This window comes from Orcinus orca, chromosome 20 (genome assembly GCF_937001465.1).
Source record: "Orcinus orca chromosome 20, mOrcOrc1.1, whole genome shotgun sequence".
Lineage (NCBI taxonomy): Eukaryota > Metazoa > Chordata > Mammalia > Artiodactyla > Delphinidae > Orcinus > Orcinus orca.
Genome location: NC_064578.1, coordinates 40,485,245 through 40,505,831, shown reverse-complemented (window position 1 = coordinate 40,505,831; position 20,587 = coordinate 40,485,245). Strand labels below are relative to the sequence as shown.

The following is a 20,587-nucleotide window of genomic DNA, read 5'->3' as shown; positions in this document are numbered from 1 at the left end:
CCAAGGGTCCCTGGAGAAGTGATTTCTATCTGGTGGCTTTACCTGCCCAGGAATGGCCGATGGAAAATTTGAGTAAGAGATAACCAGGATGTTCCCACTGACTCAATTGCAATCCCAGTCTTAATCTGCTATATACAAACGTGTATCAATTTAAAGCTCAGTTATGATTTTTTTGTGTAGGCATCACTCTGTTTGCTCAGGAATTAGACACCACATGAATGTAACCTTGTGGGATCTCCTATGGAGAGCCAGACGCTCCAGATACCAGGAGTTTGAGTCCAGCATGGATATGTTCCTTCTTCCATGTCTTCTTTTTTTTATGGCTTCTTTCATCTTTTTACAAAATTGGAGTATAGTTGCTGTGCAATATTATTTAAGTTAAAGGTATACAATATAGTGATTCACATTTTTAAAGGTTATAATCCATTTATAGTTATTATAAAATATTGGCTGTATTCCTTGTGTTGTACAACGTATCCTTGTAGCTTATTTCATACCTAATAGTTTGTATCTGTTACTCCCCTACCCCTATATTGCCTCTTATTTCTCTCTCCCCACTGGTAACCACTAGTTTGTTCTCTATATCTGTGAGTCTGCTTCTTTTTTGCTATATACACTAGTTTTTTGTATTTTTTAGATTCCACACATAAGTGATATATATAGTATTTGTCTTTATTTCACTTAGCATAATGCCGTCCAAGTCCATCAGTGTTGCTCCAAATGGCAAGATTTCATTCTTTTTTTATGGCTGAGTAGTATGACATTGTATACATACCACAACTTCTTTATCCATTCATCTTGATGGACACTTAGGTTGTTTCCATATCTTGCAATCATAAATGATGCTGTTATGAACATTGGGGTGTACGTATCTTTTTGAATTAGTGTTTTTGTTTATTTTCATATATATACCCAGAAGTGGAAATGCTGGGTTCTATTTTTAGTTTTTTGAGAAATCCTCCATACTATTTCCCACAGTGGCTGCCCCAATTTACAGTCCCACCAACAGAGTATGAGGGTTCCCTTTTCTCCACATCCTTGCCAACATTTGTTATTTGTAGACTTTTTGATGATAGTCATTCTGACAGCTGTGAGGTGATATCTCATTGTGGTTTTGATTTGCATTTCCTTGATGCTTAGTGATGTTGAGCATCTTTTCATGTGCCTGTTGGCCATCTGCATTTCCTCTTTGGAAAAATGTCTATTCAATTCTTCTGCCTATTTTAAAATCAGGTCATTTGTTTGATGTTGAGTTGTATGAGTTGTTTATATATGTTGGATATTAATCCCTTATTGATCGGTCATATCATTTGCAAATATTTTCTCCCATTGTTTGTCTTCTTGCCATTAGAAATTCTCTGTGTCTGATGCAACCACTTTCTTTCTTCTCTTCTTTTTTTAAATTAGCCAAACCACATGTGTGAGTCTTCATGGAAACAGTCATTTTCTTGGCAAACTTTGCTCCCGTAATGTGGGAATCCAGGGTAGGGCACTTGGAATCGATATGGAGAGGCAGAGGGGGAGTTTTTTCCCTGATGGTTCGTGCCATGGAACAGAGTTCAGTGTGATAAAAAGACCTTGCATGAACTGGGATCGGGTGGATAAGGGTCAAAAGGAAGCTCACCAACCTGCAAAACTGTTCATGATGGGGGGAAAACTCAGAGCCCCAGAACCCGCCTGGCCACGGAGATGCAGTCAATCCATCTGGCATATGAACAGGCTGGGCGTAGAATCTCATGTTTGAGGCTACAAGGAATACATGCATGATTTCAGAGACTATTTTTGACCAGGGCCATATAAATTGTATGTTACAGGATTTGAACAGATTAAAAACATTAAAAAAATGTTCTTCTTCTGCTTCTATTGTATTTTTACTTTATTGCTGGTGCTTCCTCCTTTGACTTGCTAACGGGAATGTATTTTTTCTTGGTACTGCCATTACCTCTTCCTGCTACTTTCCAGGTCACTAATTTTTCTGCTTAGAGTTCATTCTGTTTAGACCGATGTGCTGTCTCTTTTAATGAGGTTATTTCTGGGTTATTAGCCTTCCTGTTATATGATACCTTATGTGGAGGCCCTAATTGATGTAAATCAAACACAGCTTGCAGAAAGAAATCAAAGTCATTCTTCAGATATTTGGTGGCTCTCTGGGCATCTGAGGATTTCAGTATTTAAAGCTACTTTGTTGAGAAGAGGTTACACGTAGCTAATAAGACAAATAAATCCTTTCTTATTCGTAAATTAGCAGGTTCAAAGAAGTGGAAATTGAAGGAGAGTGTTGGCATTTTGGTTTGCTGAATAAGCTTTAGACAGAAATTAGACTGAAAAGTATTGAGTGGGAGGGGTTTCATTGTACAGTTCAATAACCTTGCCAACATATTTTTATTAAGGCATTCTTACATAAACCATTAAGCTTTAGGTTAATTTTTACAGATATTTTCTAGCTGTACATAACGAAGAGGGTTAGAATGAAGCAAAAGAAAGAATTTCCTTTAGAACTCTCAGAGATCTCCCAGCATAGCTGCATGCGGGAGGGATTTCTGGGGCTCTTTGGTTGTCAGACGGGCCTGTTGTTATGTTCACATTAGAAAGAGGAGGTTGCTATTTTCTCATTTTGCTCCTGGACATTAGCTCTGTCATGGGAGATTCTGACGTGCAGGCATATTATTTTTATCTCAAAAGAAAGAAAAATATGGTTTGCTCTCTTTCTTTCCTTAAGGTCTTGTTCATTCATTATGTTCCCTGCCTGTCTCAGGGAGAAATTGCTCTCTGCCTAGAAAGGTGTGGCCAGCATGGGACTCTTCAGAGGGAGAAGGTATTTCCCATTAGAAGCGAGGTTGGGTAGGAGAGGGGAAGTTGGGGGGATGGGGTAGTCCCCTGGAGGCCACATACACTCAGGGAGGTCTTGGTGCAGAAGACGGTATTAGGAGGGTTGGGATCAGAGCCCCTGGGTTTAAAGCCAACTCTGTTCCTTAATAACCATGTGACACTAAAGAAGGGCTTTACTTGGTTATCAAGGCATAAGAAACTCAGAGGTGATTGGACCTGACCCAACTCTCTGGATACCCAAAGTCACCACTGCCTTAAGCTCTCCTGAGACACACACACACACACACACACACACACACACACACACACACACTCACTCACACACACACACACACACACACACATTCACTCACACACACACACACACACACACACACACACACACACACACACACGGCCCCTGGCTTGGCACAATGGTCATATCCCCTGCGTAGCTTTGTTTGGGGGAATCCATGAATGTGAATAAAAGCAACGTGTAAACTGCCAGACACCATATAAAATGTTTGCTGTGGGGTCTTTTTTTTTTTTAATTGGAGTATAGCTGACTTACAATGTTGTGTTACTTTCTGCTGTACAGCAAAGTGAATCAGTTATACATATTCATAAAGCCATTCTTTTTTACATTCTATTTCCATATAGGTGTGGGGTCTTGCTGACCACAGTCAAGGAAGTCTAAGGAGGGTCCAGCAGGATATCTCCATGGCCTGCTGTAGCCCAGTGTCGGTGAGTGCTCCGTCACAGGGCACCTGGGGTTCACATTGGGGTTAAGGCCCTCGCGAGTTCTTTCCTGAAGCCCTGAACCTTGGTCTTTATTCTGCCTGAGAAGGTGGAGAGAGAGTGAAGAGGCCACAACACAATGGAGACCGGCGCTCCATCCTCGGGATCGTGGTTTTACCTAGGAAGAAGGCCACTAGGAGACACTGCTTAGCAGTGTTGGGGCCAGGGCCTGGGCTGTCCCCTTTCCTGCCATGATGTCACTGGGGTCAGCTGTGCCCATGAGTCCTGCCAGCCCCGGGGTGAGAGGGCCATCCAGTTTCAGACTGACTGGTCAGAGGGCCTACTAATTCTGTCTTAACTCTTTATTAAGATTGATAGTAAATTTCATCATAGGTCTTTTAAGTTTCCAGAAGAAACGCTCAGCATTTTTATCACAGAATCATGGAGGATGAGATGATTCAAAATCCTCTAGTATGGGGTTTCCCAAATTTCCTCCTAAAGGATTATCCACTTTACATATTTTGTTTAAATAAACTTCCTTTTAAATGTTTAAACTTAGTTTTAAAGGAAAATCTATACCAATTTGGTACCTGGAACTCCATCTCATTTGCCGTAAGAAGGGGAAAATTCTGAAATGGCTACGACGCCATTCCCATCAGCCTGCTTAACTGACCACAGAGGCTCCAGCCACACCCAGAGCCACTCACCCAAACAATACACACACCCACAATAGCACAGCCTGCCCAACACACACCCACCTCCCACACGTGCCCACACAATGCACAAACACAAAATAACACACAACACACATGACAAACACATGGTACATACAATAGATACAACACATGCACAGCACACAGCACCCAATACATACACCATACACCCCACGCACACACACATTACATCCACAGCACACTCATACACCCACCATACGCAAATACACAGGCACTAATTCTGCTGCACACAGAACACACAACCACATAACATCTGCAACACTAACGTACAACACAGCAACATATGACACACAACTCACAGCACATGCAATCTGCACACAGATTACACACACTCCACATTTTTATGAAAAAGAAATGTGGAAGGAAAACGCAAAATGTTAGCGGTAGTTTTCGTTAGGTGGTGGTATTCTGGGTGGTATTATCATTTTCTTTGTTGTTCATTTCTACACTGTCTAAATTTCATAGAAGCAGTGAGTATTGATTTGTGATTTTAAAGAAAGTCACCATTTTCTAATTCAGTGGTCTCTTCCTGTGGCAGCCCTGGCCCACAAGGATCAACGGCCTGATGCCCGTCATGCTGTGTTTCTGGCCGAGGAAGGTGCCAGTGACCTGAGGAGTCCAGAGATTCTGAGAGGGCATCACTCAGCCCTGGGTTCTCCATCTCCCCAGTCCCAAAACCAATTTGGCTCCAAGGATGACAGAGTAGGGGGGCCCAGGCTCTGGATCCCCGCAGGGTCTCCAGCTCACTCCCCCACCCTCCCCTAGCTCCTCTTTCCTACTGTTTCATTCCAGTTAAGCTGTTATTTTGTCCTCAGTACTCTGGTTTGACAGAATGAGCTGTTACTGACCTGAGGTAGATTTCATTTCTACGCCTGGCTGCTGTCTCCATGCAACAGACTCCTGGCTGTGGGCAGGTACCTGACTGCAGACTCTATATTTCAGTAAATAATCAATTGTCATTGTGAATCAGGCACTGTGCTTGGCTCTAGGGTTGTGGAGGTAGATTCTGGCCCCCTTGTAAGAAAAGGGCAGGCTCTAAATTACTAAAATATATTCATTGGTTAAAATTGCAGAGGGCTGGGCTTCCCTGGCGGCGCAGTGGTTGAGAGTCCGCTTGCCGATGCAAGGGACACGGATTCGCGCCCCGGTCAGGGAAGATCCCACATGCCGCAGAGCGACTGGGCCTGTGAGCCATGGCTGCTGAGCCTGTGCGTCCGGAGACTGTGCTCTGCAACGGGAGAGGCCACAACAGTGAGAGGCTCGCGTATCACACACACAAAAAAAATTGCGGAGGGCTGACTTGATATTCAGAGACTTAATATTAGCCACGATGACGCATAATATTCAAACAGAATTGCAATTGTGGATGGCAAATGTTTGTCTTCTGCATTCTCACACATCACCTCCACTAGGCAGGAGAACACAAAAGCCTAGATGTTCACATTCTGGGTTTACAACTTGCTCTTTTTTGTCTGTACTCCAACTAATTTCTTCTGGACTCCCATAGCCATGCTGCTCTGCCTTCTGATGGCAACTCAGGTTCCCTGAGAGGTAAGCTTTGCTTTAGTAATTTGAGAACTTCCGAGCTCCATGCAGCCCTTTTGAGGCAGTGGTGTTAGGCATGTGAAGGCCCAAGGAGTGAAGGCCCTGGGACATGTTGCAATTATGAGGTGAGAAACCAGGACAAGATACTTTAACACTAGGGTTTCCAAAATCTTTGCCATTTTCTCTCCCTGAGTGAGGCTTGAACATTGTGTCAGTCTCCATTGGGGTGGCAGGTACTGTGTGATGAATAAAACCAAGTTTCTTATTTTGTCTATGTTTCCCAGAACCCAAGGAGGTCTTGGCCATTAAGTATATGGTGGGTGTTGTTGATTTTGTAAATAAGCTATGAAAGTGTAATGACACACAAGGATGCACCCACCAGATGGACTTTAGGGATCCCAGGGAAGAGGAAGAGCATCTTTGGAGTGAGACCTTTAAACTGGAGCCTGAGGTTTAAGCTTGGGCTGAGAAAAGATGAGGTGAGAAAATATTTTATGCCAGCGGAGCCACAAGCATGGAAACCCTGAGGCAGGAGAGGACGGAAGATGTCTAGGACCACAAAGGAGCCCAGTGGTGACAAAACAAAGAGCAAGGGAGATAATATTGGTTGAAATTGTAAACCTGGATTGGGATGAAAACCAGGTGGCCATATTAGGCTTTGGTGTTTATGAACAAGGCAACTTAACACATGAAAGATGTATTTTCAAAATGTATTCAGCAGTATGTAAGGCATTCAACAATATGAAAAATAATACAAGCCACACCAAAGAGATGTGCTCAACATCTCTTTGCCTGCAGATCAACTCTCTACCCTTCTCCACCTGACCTGTGCCCCAGAGGGCTGACTCTTCTGGGCCTCCTTCTGGCTTCCTGCTGGGTTCAGAGATTAGAGGAAGCAATGTGTGAGGGTATGTTTATGCCTCTGGCTCCCGCCCTACAGCCAGGTTTTTCCTGAATTCAGGTTCCTGGAACTGCTCCCCTGTCCTTGTGTCTTTAGCCCAGCTGGTGAGAAAAACCCTAAGAACACTGTGGTCTCCCAGAACCCTGTCCTCACCTTTGTAAACAGTTCCTTGATTTATCCCGTTGAGTGTGCCTGCTGTTTCCTGCAGGTGCCCACCACCTGGCATCAGTGCATTTGTGTCTCTCCTCATTAAGTCCCCTTCTAATCTCAAGAGTAACCTCTGTACTTGATGCGGCGTGCTCATTCCTCTACTGGGTTTATACTCTTGGTCCACTATGTACAGCAGCCACTGTCAGCATTCTGCCCATATCCCCTTGCCCTTCCCATTTCAGTGTGGTCTTGGGATCAACTCCCACTTTCCAGCAGTAGCATTCTGCGTTTTGCCTAGACTTTCTCTGGCCATCAGAGTCTACTTTGTCCCCATTGTGGTTGGCCAGAATTACTGGGGAATTAATGCCTCTTCCCAGCAGCCCTCAAACAAAGGGGCAGGAATTGGTATATAAATACTCCATCCAGGTCCCTCATCCTTCTGGTGAGATATCCTGGGGCACTGAGTTTCTCTGCAGGATTCAGCTCCAGTTACCTTGATGGTAGCTGGCTTAATAGTGCACCCTTATTGGCTACCTTCCCTTCCTTCTCACTTCCCTTCTCTCCTATGGTGTTTGCTAGGATCAGCTCCCAATAACCTATCTGCACTTAAGCTCTCATCTCACACTACCCACTATGATAATATGTATGTGTCTCTAAGTAAATACCGTGGTATGCTTACTTTTAGGCTTCATAAAATTGATATTACACTATCTGAAATTTTTTATACCTTGCTTCTGCTCTACATAGTGTTTGTTAGATTCATCTATAATGGTATCAGTTTCTGTAATTCATTCGTTTTCTTTTACTTTTCATTTCTTAAAAATTTTATTGAAGTATAGTTGATTTATAGTGTTGTGTTAGTTTCAGGTATACAGGTATAAAGTGATTCAGTTATATATATACATACATATATATACATTCTTTTCATGTTCTTTTCCATTATGGTTTATCACAGGATATTGAATATAGTTCCCTGTTCTCTACAGTAGGACCTTGTTGTTTATCCATCCTATGTATAATAGTTTGCATCTGCTAACCCCTAACTCCTAATCCTTCCCTCCCCCACCCTCCCCATAATTCATTCATTTTTGCTGCCTCATAGTATTCCATTACATGAATAGTCATTCTCCTTTGATGAAACTACAAACATTTTTTTTGCAACTATAAGCAATAGTTCTATGAACATTCTTATATTTATATTTCCTTATTGGCATATAGTTAATTTACAATGTTGTGTTTATTTCAGGTATACAGCAAAGTGATTCAGGTATATATGCATATATATGTGTATTCTTTTTCTTACAAATGTATATAAAAGTTTTTCTCAGCTAAAAACCTAGGACTAGAAATTTGGGGTCGTGGGATATGTAAGTTTCAAATATCATTTTTTTCCAGAGTGGTCATTTTAATTCATAGGCATATTGTGATTCCTATTATTGCTCTATATCCTGCCAACACTTGATATTGTCAGACTTCTCAAAACTTTCCTATTTATGGGGAAGAAATTGGTGAATCATTATAGTTTTAAATTGCATTTCCCTGATTAACAAGAGGTAGAGTATCTTTTCATATTTTTATGGATCACTTTTATGAATGGCTGCTTTACATTTTTGATTTCTTCTTCTTTATTTTTTAAAATAATTATATATTCCAGATACAATAATTTGTTGACTAGATATGTTGCCAATGTCTTCTCCCAGTCTATGGCTTATCTCCTCACTTTTTTATAGTGTCTTTGAGTAAACAGAAGCATTACAAGATCTTAGGGGTGGAAGAAGTGGTATGATGTGGCTGTGCTTTCATAAAGGTTTCCTTGGTGCTCTGGGATGAATAGACTGGGAAGGGGTTCAGACAAAGTGGATGGAGGAAAACCCATTGGACATCACTGGCTATAGCAAATAAGGAGGAAAAGTTGATGGTTTGAACTAAAGTGAAGACAATGAAAATGAGGAGAAATGAATACAACCAAGAGATAATTTGGAGTTGAATTCATGGAGTTTTATGGAGGTGAGAAAGAAGTAGGTGTTAAAAATTACTACCTAGAATTCAGGTTCCAGCCAAGATGGGGTAACAGGGTCTGGACTTATGTTCCTGTCAGAATAAAAGGACAAAATCTACATCAAAAAATGGCATTGAATATTAGGCAATAAAAGACAAATATTCCTAAGAGAAAAAATGAACCCTATGCTTGCTCCAGCTCACTGCCTGGAAAGAGGTTCCAGGCCACAGTGTAGGCAAGAGGAACTTCACGGCAAAACAGACAAATATACAATTATAATCAGAGATTTCAACATCCTTCAATCATTAATTTTTTTGAAAGTTTTTTTTTAAATGTGGACCATTTTTAAAGTCTTTATTGAATTTGTTACAATTTTGCTTCTGTTTTATGTTTTGGCTTTTTGCCGCAAGACATGTGGGATCTTAGCTCCCTGACCAGGGATTGAACCCCCACCCCCTACATTGGAAGGTGAAGTCCTAACCACTGGACTGCCAGGGAAGTCCCTCTCTCATTAATTGATAAAATAAGTTGAGTGAAAATCATCAAAGACATAGAAGATTTGAAAAACACTGTCCACCAACTTTACCAGATTGACATTTATAGAACATTGCATCCAAGAACAGTATATGTGACATTACCAAGATAGAACATATTCTGGACCATAAAAATGAACTCAGTAAATGTGAAAGGATTCAGATCATATAGAATATATGTTCTTTAACCACAGTGGAAGTAAATTAAAAATCAATAACAGACCAATATGTGAAAATCCCCAAATATTTGGAAAATAACAAACAACACACTCTAACCTGTTTGTCAAAACTTAAATAAAAATGGAAATTTGAAAGTATGTTGAACTGAATGATGAAAACACAGTATATTAATGTTTATGAGATGCTGATTAAAGCAGCATTTAGAGGGAAATTCATAGCACCAAACATCTATGTTATAAAAGAAGAAAGGTCTCAAATCAATGACCTCAGATTCCAAATTAAGAAACTAGAAAAAGAAGAGGAAATGTAACTAAGAAGAAATGAAATAATATAGATCAGAGTAGAAATCAATGAGCTAGAAAACAGAAAAAAATACAAAAAAATGAAACCAAAACAAGGTTCCTTGAGAAATTTAATACAATCAGCAAATCCCTAGCTATTCTGATCTGGACAAAAAGAGCAAAGGCAATAATTTCCAACATCGGGATTGAGAGTACAATTTCTACAGATATCAAGAAGATAGTAGGACAATATTATAAACTTTCATAACTTTATGAAACTAAATTAGCCAACTTAAATGAGATAAAAAATTTTCATAAAAGACACAAGCCACTAAAGATTTCTCAAGAAGAATTAGATAACTTGAATAGCCTTATATCTATTAGAGCAAATCAATTTTTAGTTAACTTTCCCACCAAGAAAACTCCCAGCCATGAAGTTTCACCTGTGAGTTCTGCCAAACATTTAAGGAAGAAATAATACCAGTTCTTCACAAACTCCTGCAGAAAATGGAAAAAAAGAGACTATTCTCCATCTCCTAGACCAGAATAACCCTGATACTAAGAATCAAAGACAGTATAAGAAAGTTGCAGTCCAATACTCCTCATGAACATAGATGCAAAGGTTCTTAACTTTATTTTTTTTTAAAGCAAATCAAGTTCAACAAGTAAAAATGGTAATATATCATGAGGAGAGGGTTGGGAGATAGCTGGGGATGGGGGGGAGTTGAGGGAGGGGTTTTCATAGTTGGAGACGTTTGTCTAAATTCTTAATAGGAAGGAATCAGCACCCACAGAGCAATAATGAATCACACAATCTTTTGTAGATCATAATTTCTCAACTCTGGTCATGCATTTAAATTGCCTGGACAACTTTGAAAAAGTGCTGATGTCTCAGCCACTATCTTTATCCCCCAAATCTCCCTTCTGGAGTGAGGCTGGGACGTATTTTTTAAAAATAAAAGCTCACCAGGTGATTCAAATGTGTAGCCATTTCCTAAAAGACAGGGACTGGGATCCCAAGCACAGCTGAAGCAGTTGGTCTTAGGTATGAGGAAAGCTGCTCACTCTAACAGGGAGGAAGGAAAGAAAATAGAAACAGTTGCAGGTAAGTTTGAGAGTTAGGTGGGGGAACACTGAGATGGGTCCTCTTGGTTGGTTTATATTTTTATGACTCTTTACACAAAGTGACTCTATAATTCTAGACTCACCAACCAAATATTGTCCGATAAGGAAAATGAGGGAGAATGAGAGTGAACGACTTATCCATGTTTACACAGTGATTGAGTTGGGATAGGTAACTAGATCTCCTGGATCCTGTGACACCATGGCATCACATGTCTAAAGGGACCTAGTCTCCACAACCCAATCAGATAAACAGCTGGGTTTAGGATGAGTTTGAGAAGGAGGCAGTTAGGAGTACGTTTGTCAGTCTCTGGAATTCTCTCCTTCAGCAAACTCCTAGGTGTTGGACCTTAATTCATTTCAAAGTAGCAAGGATTGATGAAGACTAACAGATCACCAGGAGACAAATAATGGCTGTAAGCACACAAAGGACGTACCTGAGAGAACATAATCATTTTTTCTTATCACTATCTCTTTATATTGGCTTTACCATGAAATTAATAATTTGCATTCAACTCATTCTAGAGTTTGAGGATAGTGCAACTTCTGGGTCTAAGAAGATAGATTGGTGTGTGCTACCTACATGTTTGTCTTTTAGAATAAGGATGACAATTTCACTGAAATTCCAAAACAAGCAGAACATCATTGGTTGCATTTTACTTTTCTTGCTTAACAATTTAGAAATTGACTTCTGCAGCTTTTTAAAATTATTGATTAGCATGATTGGAGAACTTGTTTCAAAGAGAAACTTGATGTTACTGACCCAAGCCCAAATATGACTTTCCAGCTCTCTTTCATTTCAAGAATTTTTCATCTATTGTCACAGTCAGGAAGATGGATGGGGTGTAGGAAACTGTGAAACCTCAGACCTAAAGGTAGTGAGTTTCTTTTTTTTAAAAAATAAATTTATTTATTTTTGCCTGCGTTGGGTCTTCGTTGCTGCCGAGGGCTTTCTCTAGTTGCTGCAAGTGGGGGCTACTCTTCGTTGCGGTGCACGGTCGTCTCATTGCGGTGGCTTCTCTTGTTGCGGAGCACGGGCTCTAGGCAAGCGGGTTTCAGTAGCTGTGTCATGTGGGCTCAGTAGTTGTGGCACACGGGGTTAGTTGATCTGGGACATGAGGGATCTTCCCAGACGAGGGCTCGAGCCCGTGTTCCCTGCATTGGTAGGCAGATTCTTAACCACTGCGGCACCAGGGAAGTCCCCAGGTAGTGAGTTTCCTGAGACATTTATAACTCTCTGCTTAGAGATTTCTCTGCCCAGAGGCCGTGGAGTTTGAGACTCCACAGAGGATTTTGACTAAGCTTGGGGGAAAGATGGGAGGGACTTTTGATGACCAAATATATTGAACAGTTTTAGCACTTGCTATTTCAAGTGTATGAACCAGCTAGCACTTACAGACAGGACAAAATCAAAATTTAATGAAAACTTAATAAACCTTCAAGCCAGAGAAGTCTTTAAACTATTCAGAAACAGGTATTTAAACTGTTGTATCTGCCTGCCTATGAAAGAAATGTGGTACTGCCATTCACCTGGGAACTATCTTCAGTAATAAGTTTGGATGAGATTCCATCCGGTTTTCTTACCTATTCTTTTTATATGTGCAGTGTTGCAGGTGCAAGGGAATATGGATGGAGAAAAAAATGCACGTGGAACTATATTAGATTGGAGTTTGCCATTTCATTCTTTTGGCAGGTTAGCAGATGCAAAATGAGATTGTGGGGTCTTGGGGGGGATTCATTTTGAGGACTACAACTAATGAGCAAGAGTTTGCCAAAAAGAGAGGATTATCAGTTAAGATTTTAAAACTTGTACTGAAGTACCATTAACGTACAGTGAAATGCATAGATCTTAATGTGAAGTTTGATCAGTTTTGAAGAAATGTGCATATCCATATGACAATATAGGGCATTCAACACACTCCAGAGTTGCTTCATGACCCTGCCCAGTAAATGTTGACTGCCTCTCTTCAGAGGCAACCACAGTTCTGATTTCTAACACCATCAATTAGTTTTATCAGTTTCATATAAGTGGAATCATGCAGTGTGCATTCTTTTTTTTTTTTTTTTTTTTTTTGTGATACGCGGACCTCTCAGTTGTGGCCTCTCTCGTTGCGGAGCACAGGCTCCGGACGCGCAGGCTCAGCTGCCATGGTTCACGGGCCCAGCCGCTCCGCGACATGTGGGATCTTCCTGGACCGGGGCACGAACCCGTGTCCCCTGCATCGGCAGGCAGACTCTCAACCACTGCGCCACCAGGGAAGCCCGCAGTGTGCATTCTTTTGCTCAGAAAAAAGTTTTGAGATTCTTCCATTGTTGCATGTATTAATATTTTATTCTTGCATTGCTGAGGAGTACATCACTGTATGAAAACACCACTATTTATTGGTCTATTCTATTGATGGAGGATATTTGGGTCTTTCTTCGTTTTCTCCTCCCTCCCTCCCACCCTTCCTTCTTTCCGCTCTTCCTCCCTTCCTTCCTGCCTCCCTCTCTCCTTCCATTCCTCCCTCCCTCCCTTCCTCCCTCCCTCCCTTATTTCCTTCCTTCATCCCTCCCTTTTTCCTCCTTCCCTCCCTCCCTTCCTCTCTCCCTCACATCCTCCCTCCTTCCCTCCCTTCTCTCCTCCCGTCTTCCCTCCCTCCCTCCCTTCCTCTCTTCCTCCTTCCCTCCCTCCTTCACTTCCTCCCTCGCTCCTTTCTTTCCTCTCTTCCTCTTCCCTCCCTTCCTTCTTCCCTCCTGCCCTCCCTCCCTTCCTCCCTCCCTCCCTTCCTCACTTCCTCCCTCCCTCCCTCCTTTCTTTCCTCTCTTCCTCCCTCCCTCCTCCCTCTCTCCCTTCCTCCCTCCTTTCTGTGTTTCCTTCCTTCCTCCCTCCCTTCCATCCTTCCTTCCTCCCTCCCTCCATTCCTCCCTCCCTCCCTTCTGTCCTTCCTTCCTTTCTCCCTCCCTTCATCTCTTTCTTCCTTTCTTCTACTAACATTCTTGTGCAAGTATTTTTGTGAATATACATTTAAATTTCTCTTAGGTAAATACCAAGGAGTGGAATTTTGGGTCATGGTGTAGGTATGTATGTAATTTCATAAGAAATTGCCAGAGTAGTTTCCGAAGTAGCTTTACCACTTTACTCTACCATCATCAGTGTATAAGAGTTCCAGGTGCTCCATGTCCTCAACAACAGTTGGTGTGGTCATTCTTTTTTAATTCATCATTTTAAAGTTTGAAGTGGTATCTCATTAATGTTTTAGTATGCATGTCCCTAATGATAATGTTGAGCCCTTTGGTATGTGCATACTGGCCATTCATGTATCTTTGTGAAGTGTATGTTCAAGTCTTTTGCCCAGTAGTAATGGAGTGTTTTCTTATTATTGCATTGTAGGATTTCTTTGTATATTCTAAATGCAAGTCATTTGCCATATTTCTCCTTGTCTTTGCTTTGTGTATTCTTTTATTTATCAAGATCTATTGATGAGCAGTTTTTACTTTTGATGGAGCTGAATTTGTTTATGTTTCTTTTATAATTGATGCTTCTGGGTTCTCACTAAGAAATCTTTACCGGCTCTGAGATCATGAAGGTATTCTCTTAACTTTTCTAATAGGAGCTTTATAGTTTTAGCTTTAGGTTTAGACTACAGTTTACACTAAATTAATTATTGTCAGTGGTGTGAGGTAGGTCTTAAAGATCATCTTTTTTTTTTCATACAGATATTGAGATGTTTCAGAACTTTTTGTTGAAAAGACTATTATTTTCCTATTGAATTACTTTGGTGCCTTTGTCAAACATCTGTTGACTCTTAGATGTGGATCTATTTCTAGACTTATTCTCTTTTATTGATCTTTTTGTTTTTCCTTATACAAAAACCACAGTGTTACTATTTCTTTGTAACAAGCATTAATAACTTTTGTTTTTCTTTCTCAAAATTGCTTTTGCTCTACTAGACCGATTTTTATATAATTTTTAGAATCAGCTTTACAGTTTGGATTCTTGAATTTTTTTTGGCATGGAATTGAATGAAAAGATCAAAATGGGAAGAATTGACATCTTGGAGGTATTGAGAATTTCAATCTAAAAAGTAGATTAGTTCGTTGCTTATTTAGATTTAAAAAATTTTCTTTCAGTAGTTATATGTAGATTTTAGGGCAAATTTCTTGTACAACTTTTGATAAATTTATCTCTTAAGTATTATGTCTTTTTAGTGCTATTTTAAAATTGTATAAGCTAATATTTTTATTGCTAATATGTAAAAATGCAATTGTATTTTGTATATTCACCTTGTATATATATTGTGATATTGCTAAATTCACTTATTATTTCAATTAATATTTTAGGGGGTAATTTTCTTAGGATTTTCTCTGTATATTACAATGTTATCTGTGAATATGCATAGCTTTATTACCTCTTTCCCATTTGTTATTGCCTTTTCCTTTTTCCTTTGCCTTATTGAATTGTCTGGGGTTTCTAGTAAAATGAAAGCAGACATCCTTGGCTTATTCCTAATCTTAGTTGGAAATGTATGAGTCGTTCACCACTAGGTGTATTTTTGGCTGTAAGTTTTCAGCAGAACCCCATTAACAGATTGAGGAATTTTCCTACTATTTCTACTTTGCTGAAAAGAGGTTGTGTTGAATTTTATCAAAGGTTTTTGCTCTGGATCTATTAGAAGATTATACAATATTTCTGCTTATTTTTTAATGTGGTAAATTGCAATTGATTTTCAAATGTAAAACCAGTCCTACATTTGGGGGAATAATATTACTTTTTTGAGACGTATTATGTTTGTAATATATTGTTGGATTAAATTTTATAATACTTTGTAAAGGATTTTATCATTTATGTTGATGAGGGATATTGGTGTGTTCTGTTCTTTTATTATAATATCCTCTGATTTTGGTATGAGGATTATGCTGACTTTATAAAATAATATGGAAAATGTTCGCTTCTCCTCTACTTTTTGAAAGAATTTGTGAAAGTTTGATATTATTTATTCTATAAATATTTGAGAGAGCTTACCAGTAAAGCCCTCTTATTATGGAGCTTTCTTTGTGGGGGATTTTCATTGGTGAAAGTAATTTCTTTAACAGATATAGGACTATTCATATTTTTACATTTCTTGGATGTGCTTGGATAGCTGCATGTTTCAAATATTTTTCCATTTCATCCAAATTTTTGAATTTTTGGCATAATATTCTTGTATTATCCTTTTAATGTCTGTAGGTGCCATAATAATGTCTCTTATTTAGGATATTGGTAATTTGTGTTTCTGTTTTTCCCTTGATCAGTCTTTCTAGGAGTTTAGCAGTTTTATTTATCATTTCAAAGAAATGATCTACTTTACTGATTTCCTTTGATATCTTTAGTTCTTTACTTCTGTTTACTTTTGATTTAATTTATTCTTTTTCTAGACTTTTCAGTTGGAAATTAGGTCTATTGATTTTAAACCATTTCATTTTTCTAATATAAGCAATTAATTCTATAACATTACCTCAAATGGTGCTTTAGTTGTATACTATAAATTTTAAAACATTGTGTTTTCATTATTATTCCTTTTAAAATATTTTACAATTTACATTGTGATTTTTTCTTTGATCCATGACATATTTAGAAGATTTTGTTTAATTTCCAAACACTGTGGATTTTTAAAAAAGATGTATTTCATATTTTCTAACTTTTAATTTAATTCTAATAATTCTATTATAGCCATAAAATTACTCTGTATTTCAAGGTATAACATTTATTGATTCTTCTTTAATCTCTCAACATATGGTCTATTTTGGTGAATTTTCTATACTCACGTGAAATAAATATGCATTTTGATTTTGAATGCAGTGTTTTATGCAGCTCTGTTAGGTTAAATTGGTTGGTAATATTCAAATATCACTTTTTCTTATTTATTTATTTATTTATTTAGTCTACTTCTTCTATCAACTACTGGAGAGAGAATTAAAGTCTACAGTTATAATTCTAAATTTGTCTGTTTCTCCCACTAGTTTGTCTATTTTTGCTTCATGTATTTTGAAGATTTGTTGTTATATGCACATTCACTCAGTATGTCTTCTTGATCAATTAACCCTTTGTCAGTAGGAAATGTTTCTCTTTTGAAACATTTTTATCTTGAAATCTTCTCTGTGTGACTATAATATAGCTGCATCATCTTTCTCATTCTTGTTGTTTATATATCATTTTATCATCCTTTTACATATATCTTATCTGTGTCTTTATATTTAGACTGTTTCTTGTAGACAGTATATAATTTGGTCTTCATTTTTTAGTCTAATATTAATAGCATTTAATATTATTAGTAATATTGTTGGGTTTAAGTTTACCATCATATTGGTTCTCTGTTTTCTTATTGTTCCTTTTTTTCTACTCTAAGACTAATTGAAAAATTTTAGTATTTCATTCTTTATCCTTTATTCATGTCTGAACTTCTTTGTTGGTTTTAGTAGTTACCCTCTCATTCTTCCTGCTGTTGTTGACATACATTTTACTTCTACATATATTGAAACTCCACAATACAATGTTATTTCCTTTCTTCCAACAGTCAAATGTTGTTTAGGAAATTAATAAATGAGGAAAATGTATTTAATATTTAGTCCATGTATTTGCCATGTCTAGGGCTCTTCATTCATGTAGGCTTAGGTTTCCATCTTGTATCAGTTCCTGTTAGCCTGAAGAAATTCCTTCACTTCTTGTGTAACAGGTCAACTGGTGATGATTTTCTTAGTTTTTTTTAACTTGAAATATTTTTATTTTATTTTCAATTTTGATTAGTATTTTCACTGGATATACAATTTTAGGTTGACAATTTTTTCCCTAGTTTTTAAAGATATTATTCCATTGTCTTCTGACCTTCAATATTTCTGATAAGAGGTAAACTGTCATTCTTATCTTTATTTCTCAGAATCTTTTTCTCTGTGGTTTCTTTAAAGATTTCTCTTTTTATCATGGATTTCTAGAAATTACAATATAATATTCATTGGTGTGACTTTCTTTTATTTTATCCTACTGGAAGATCATTGAGATTTTGTATCTGAGGTTTATTTTTTATTAGTTAATTTGAAAAATTCTCAGCCATTATCAAATATTTGTTTCTGTCTAATATTTTTCTCATCTTCCCCTGGTGCTCCAGTTCAACATATTTTAGAATACTTGATGTTGAATCACAAGTCACTGAGGCTCTTTTCATTACCCATGACAGCAGTACCATACCCCATGTAATTACTGGGGTAAATTCAATGGATGCATAATATTGAATTGTAAAAACATGTAGTAATTTACTTATTGTGGTAGGTAGCTTCTGATGTAGATCCCCAAATATTTGCCTATTGTATTCCCATTCTTATGTAATCCCTTCACCTTGAGTGTGGGCTGGATCTAGCAATTTGCTTCTGATGAATACAATACAGCAAAATCAATGAGAAGTCACTTCTGTGATTAGGTGACAAAAGACTCCTAGCACTCTCTTACATTTGTTCTGCTTGTTCATTATAATGAAGCAAATTGCAATATGGAGAAGCCCACAAGGCGATAAACTGAGGGTAGGCTCTGACCAAAAACCAAAGAGGAACTGAGGCCCTTTGTCCAAAAACCTGCAAGGAACTGAATCCTGCCAACAACTACATGAGTGACCTTGGGCATGGATGCTTTCCCAGTTGAATCTTCAGAGAAAGACCTCAGCCTCAGCTGCCATCTGAGAGCAGTCTTTCTCATTTAGATGATCCAAGTAAGCCATGGGCAGATATCAGAGACATTGTGATATAATCTGTTGTTTTAAGTTACTAAGTTTTGGGGCAATTTGTTATGCAGCAATGGATGACTAACACACTTTACCTGTCTACCATTTTTGGACATGTTCCCTCCTTTTATTTGCTGTTATAAATAATGCTGTACTAAATAGCCTTGGGCATATTACTTCATTTACAGAAATGAATTTCCATAAGTGAAAATGATGAGTCAAAACACATGAGCAGTATGCACTCTGATAGTGCATATAATAAAATTTTGGAATGATACAGAGAAGATTAATATGGCCACTACTTAAGGATGATAAACAAAGTCATGATGTGTTCCATATTCTTTTTACAAATGATTAAAAGCAGTTCAATGAAGGAAGGATAGCCTTTTCAACAAATGGTGCTAGAATGAGGGGCCATCTATAGGCAAGAAAATGAAACTCAAACTAAACTTCACACCTTATACAAAAATTAGCTCAAAATTGATTATGGAGTTAAAACATAAAACCTTTAGGAAAAATAGAAAATAAAAATACTTTGGCATCTAGGACTAAGCAAAGAGTCTTTAGATTTGACACCAAAAGCACAATTTATAAAAGAAAAATTTGATAAATTGGACCTCATCTAATTTAAAAACTTTTCCTCTGTGAAAGTCCAGGTGAAGAAGAAAGAAAGAAAAGTAACAAACTGGGTGGAAATATTTGCAAACCACATAGCCAACAAAGGAGTAGTATCTCGAGTATATAAAGAACATGTAAAACTCAATAGTTAAGCAAAACAAACACTCAAATTAGAAAATATGCAAAAGACACAGACTTTTCAATGAAGACGATATGCAGATGGCAGATAAGCACATGAAATGATGTTTAACATTAAGAGCCAGCAGGGAAATGCAAATTAAAACCATAATGAGATATCACTGTATACAGATCAGAATGGTGACAATAAAAAATAGTGACATTACCAAATGCTAGCAAGGATGTAGAGAAACTGGATCACTATTATTTTGTTGATGGGAATGTAAGATGGTATAGCCATTCTTGAACACAGTTCAGCAAGTTTCTTATAAAACTAAACATGAAATTGCCCTAGGAACCCCAAATTGCCCTCTTGGGTATTTATCCCAGAGAAATTAAAACTATGTGCACACAAGCACCTGCATGTGAATGCTTGTAGTGGCTTTATTCATAATAGTCCCAAACTAGAACAGCTCAGATGTCTTCAGCAGGTGGAGGGTTTAATTGTGGTACATATATACAAGAAATATTACTCAGCAATGAAAATAAGAAAACTATTGATACATGCAGTCATTTGGATGGATATTCAGGAAATCATCTGAGCGAAGAAAAAATCCAATCTCTATATGTTACATACTACATATTTTATATATTGTTCTTCAAATGACAAAATGTTATAAATGCAGGAGTTAGGACAAGAGATGGAGAATGGGAAGCAGGAGAGTATGATTTTAAAAGGGCAGTATGAGAAATTCTTGTGATGATGGAAGGTCCTGTATCTTGACTGTGGTGGTAGATATGTGAACATATACATGTGATTAAATTGTATAGAACTGAATATATAATAATACACAAATGAGTACAAGTAAAATTGGGGACATCTGAATGATATGTGGACTGTATCAATGTCATGGTCTTGGTTGTATTATACTATAGTTTTGCAAGATGTTACCACTGGTGAAAACTAGGAAGAGGTACATGGGATCTCTCTGTATCATTCCTTTCAACTGAATGCAAATCTATAATAATCTCAGTAAAATTTCAATTTTAAAATAGAGTGAGCATTTTTATAATTTTAAGTATATTGACAACTTTTACACCAAGAAAACACACTAATTCATAACTATACTC

General features: G+C 38.0%; 1 non-coding gene across 1 annotated transcript; it reads left to right on the top strand.

Annotated features, from left to right (window-relative positions):
• Nucleotides 1-18,959: 18,959 nt before the first annotated feature.
• On the top strand, nt 18,960-19,064 carry LOC117198429 (U6 spliceosomal RNA). Its single transcript, XR_004479589.1, has one exon. It is a non-coding gene; the product is annotated as a U6 spliceosomal RNA (small nuclear RNA).
• Nucleotides 19,065-20,587: the final 1,523 nt, after the last annotated feature.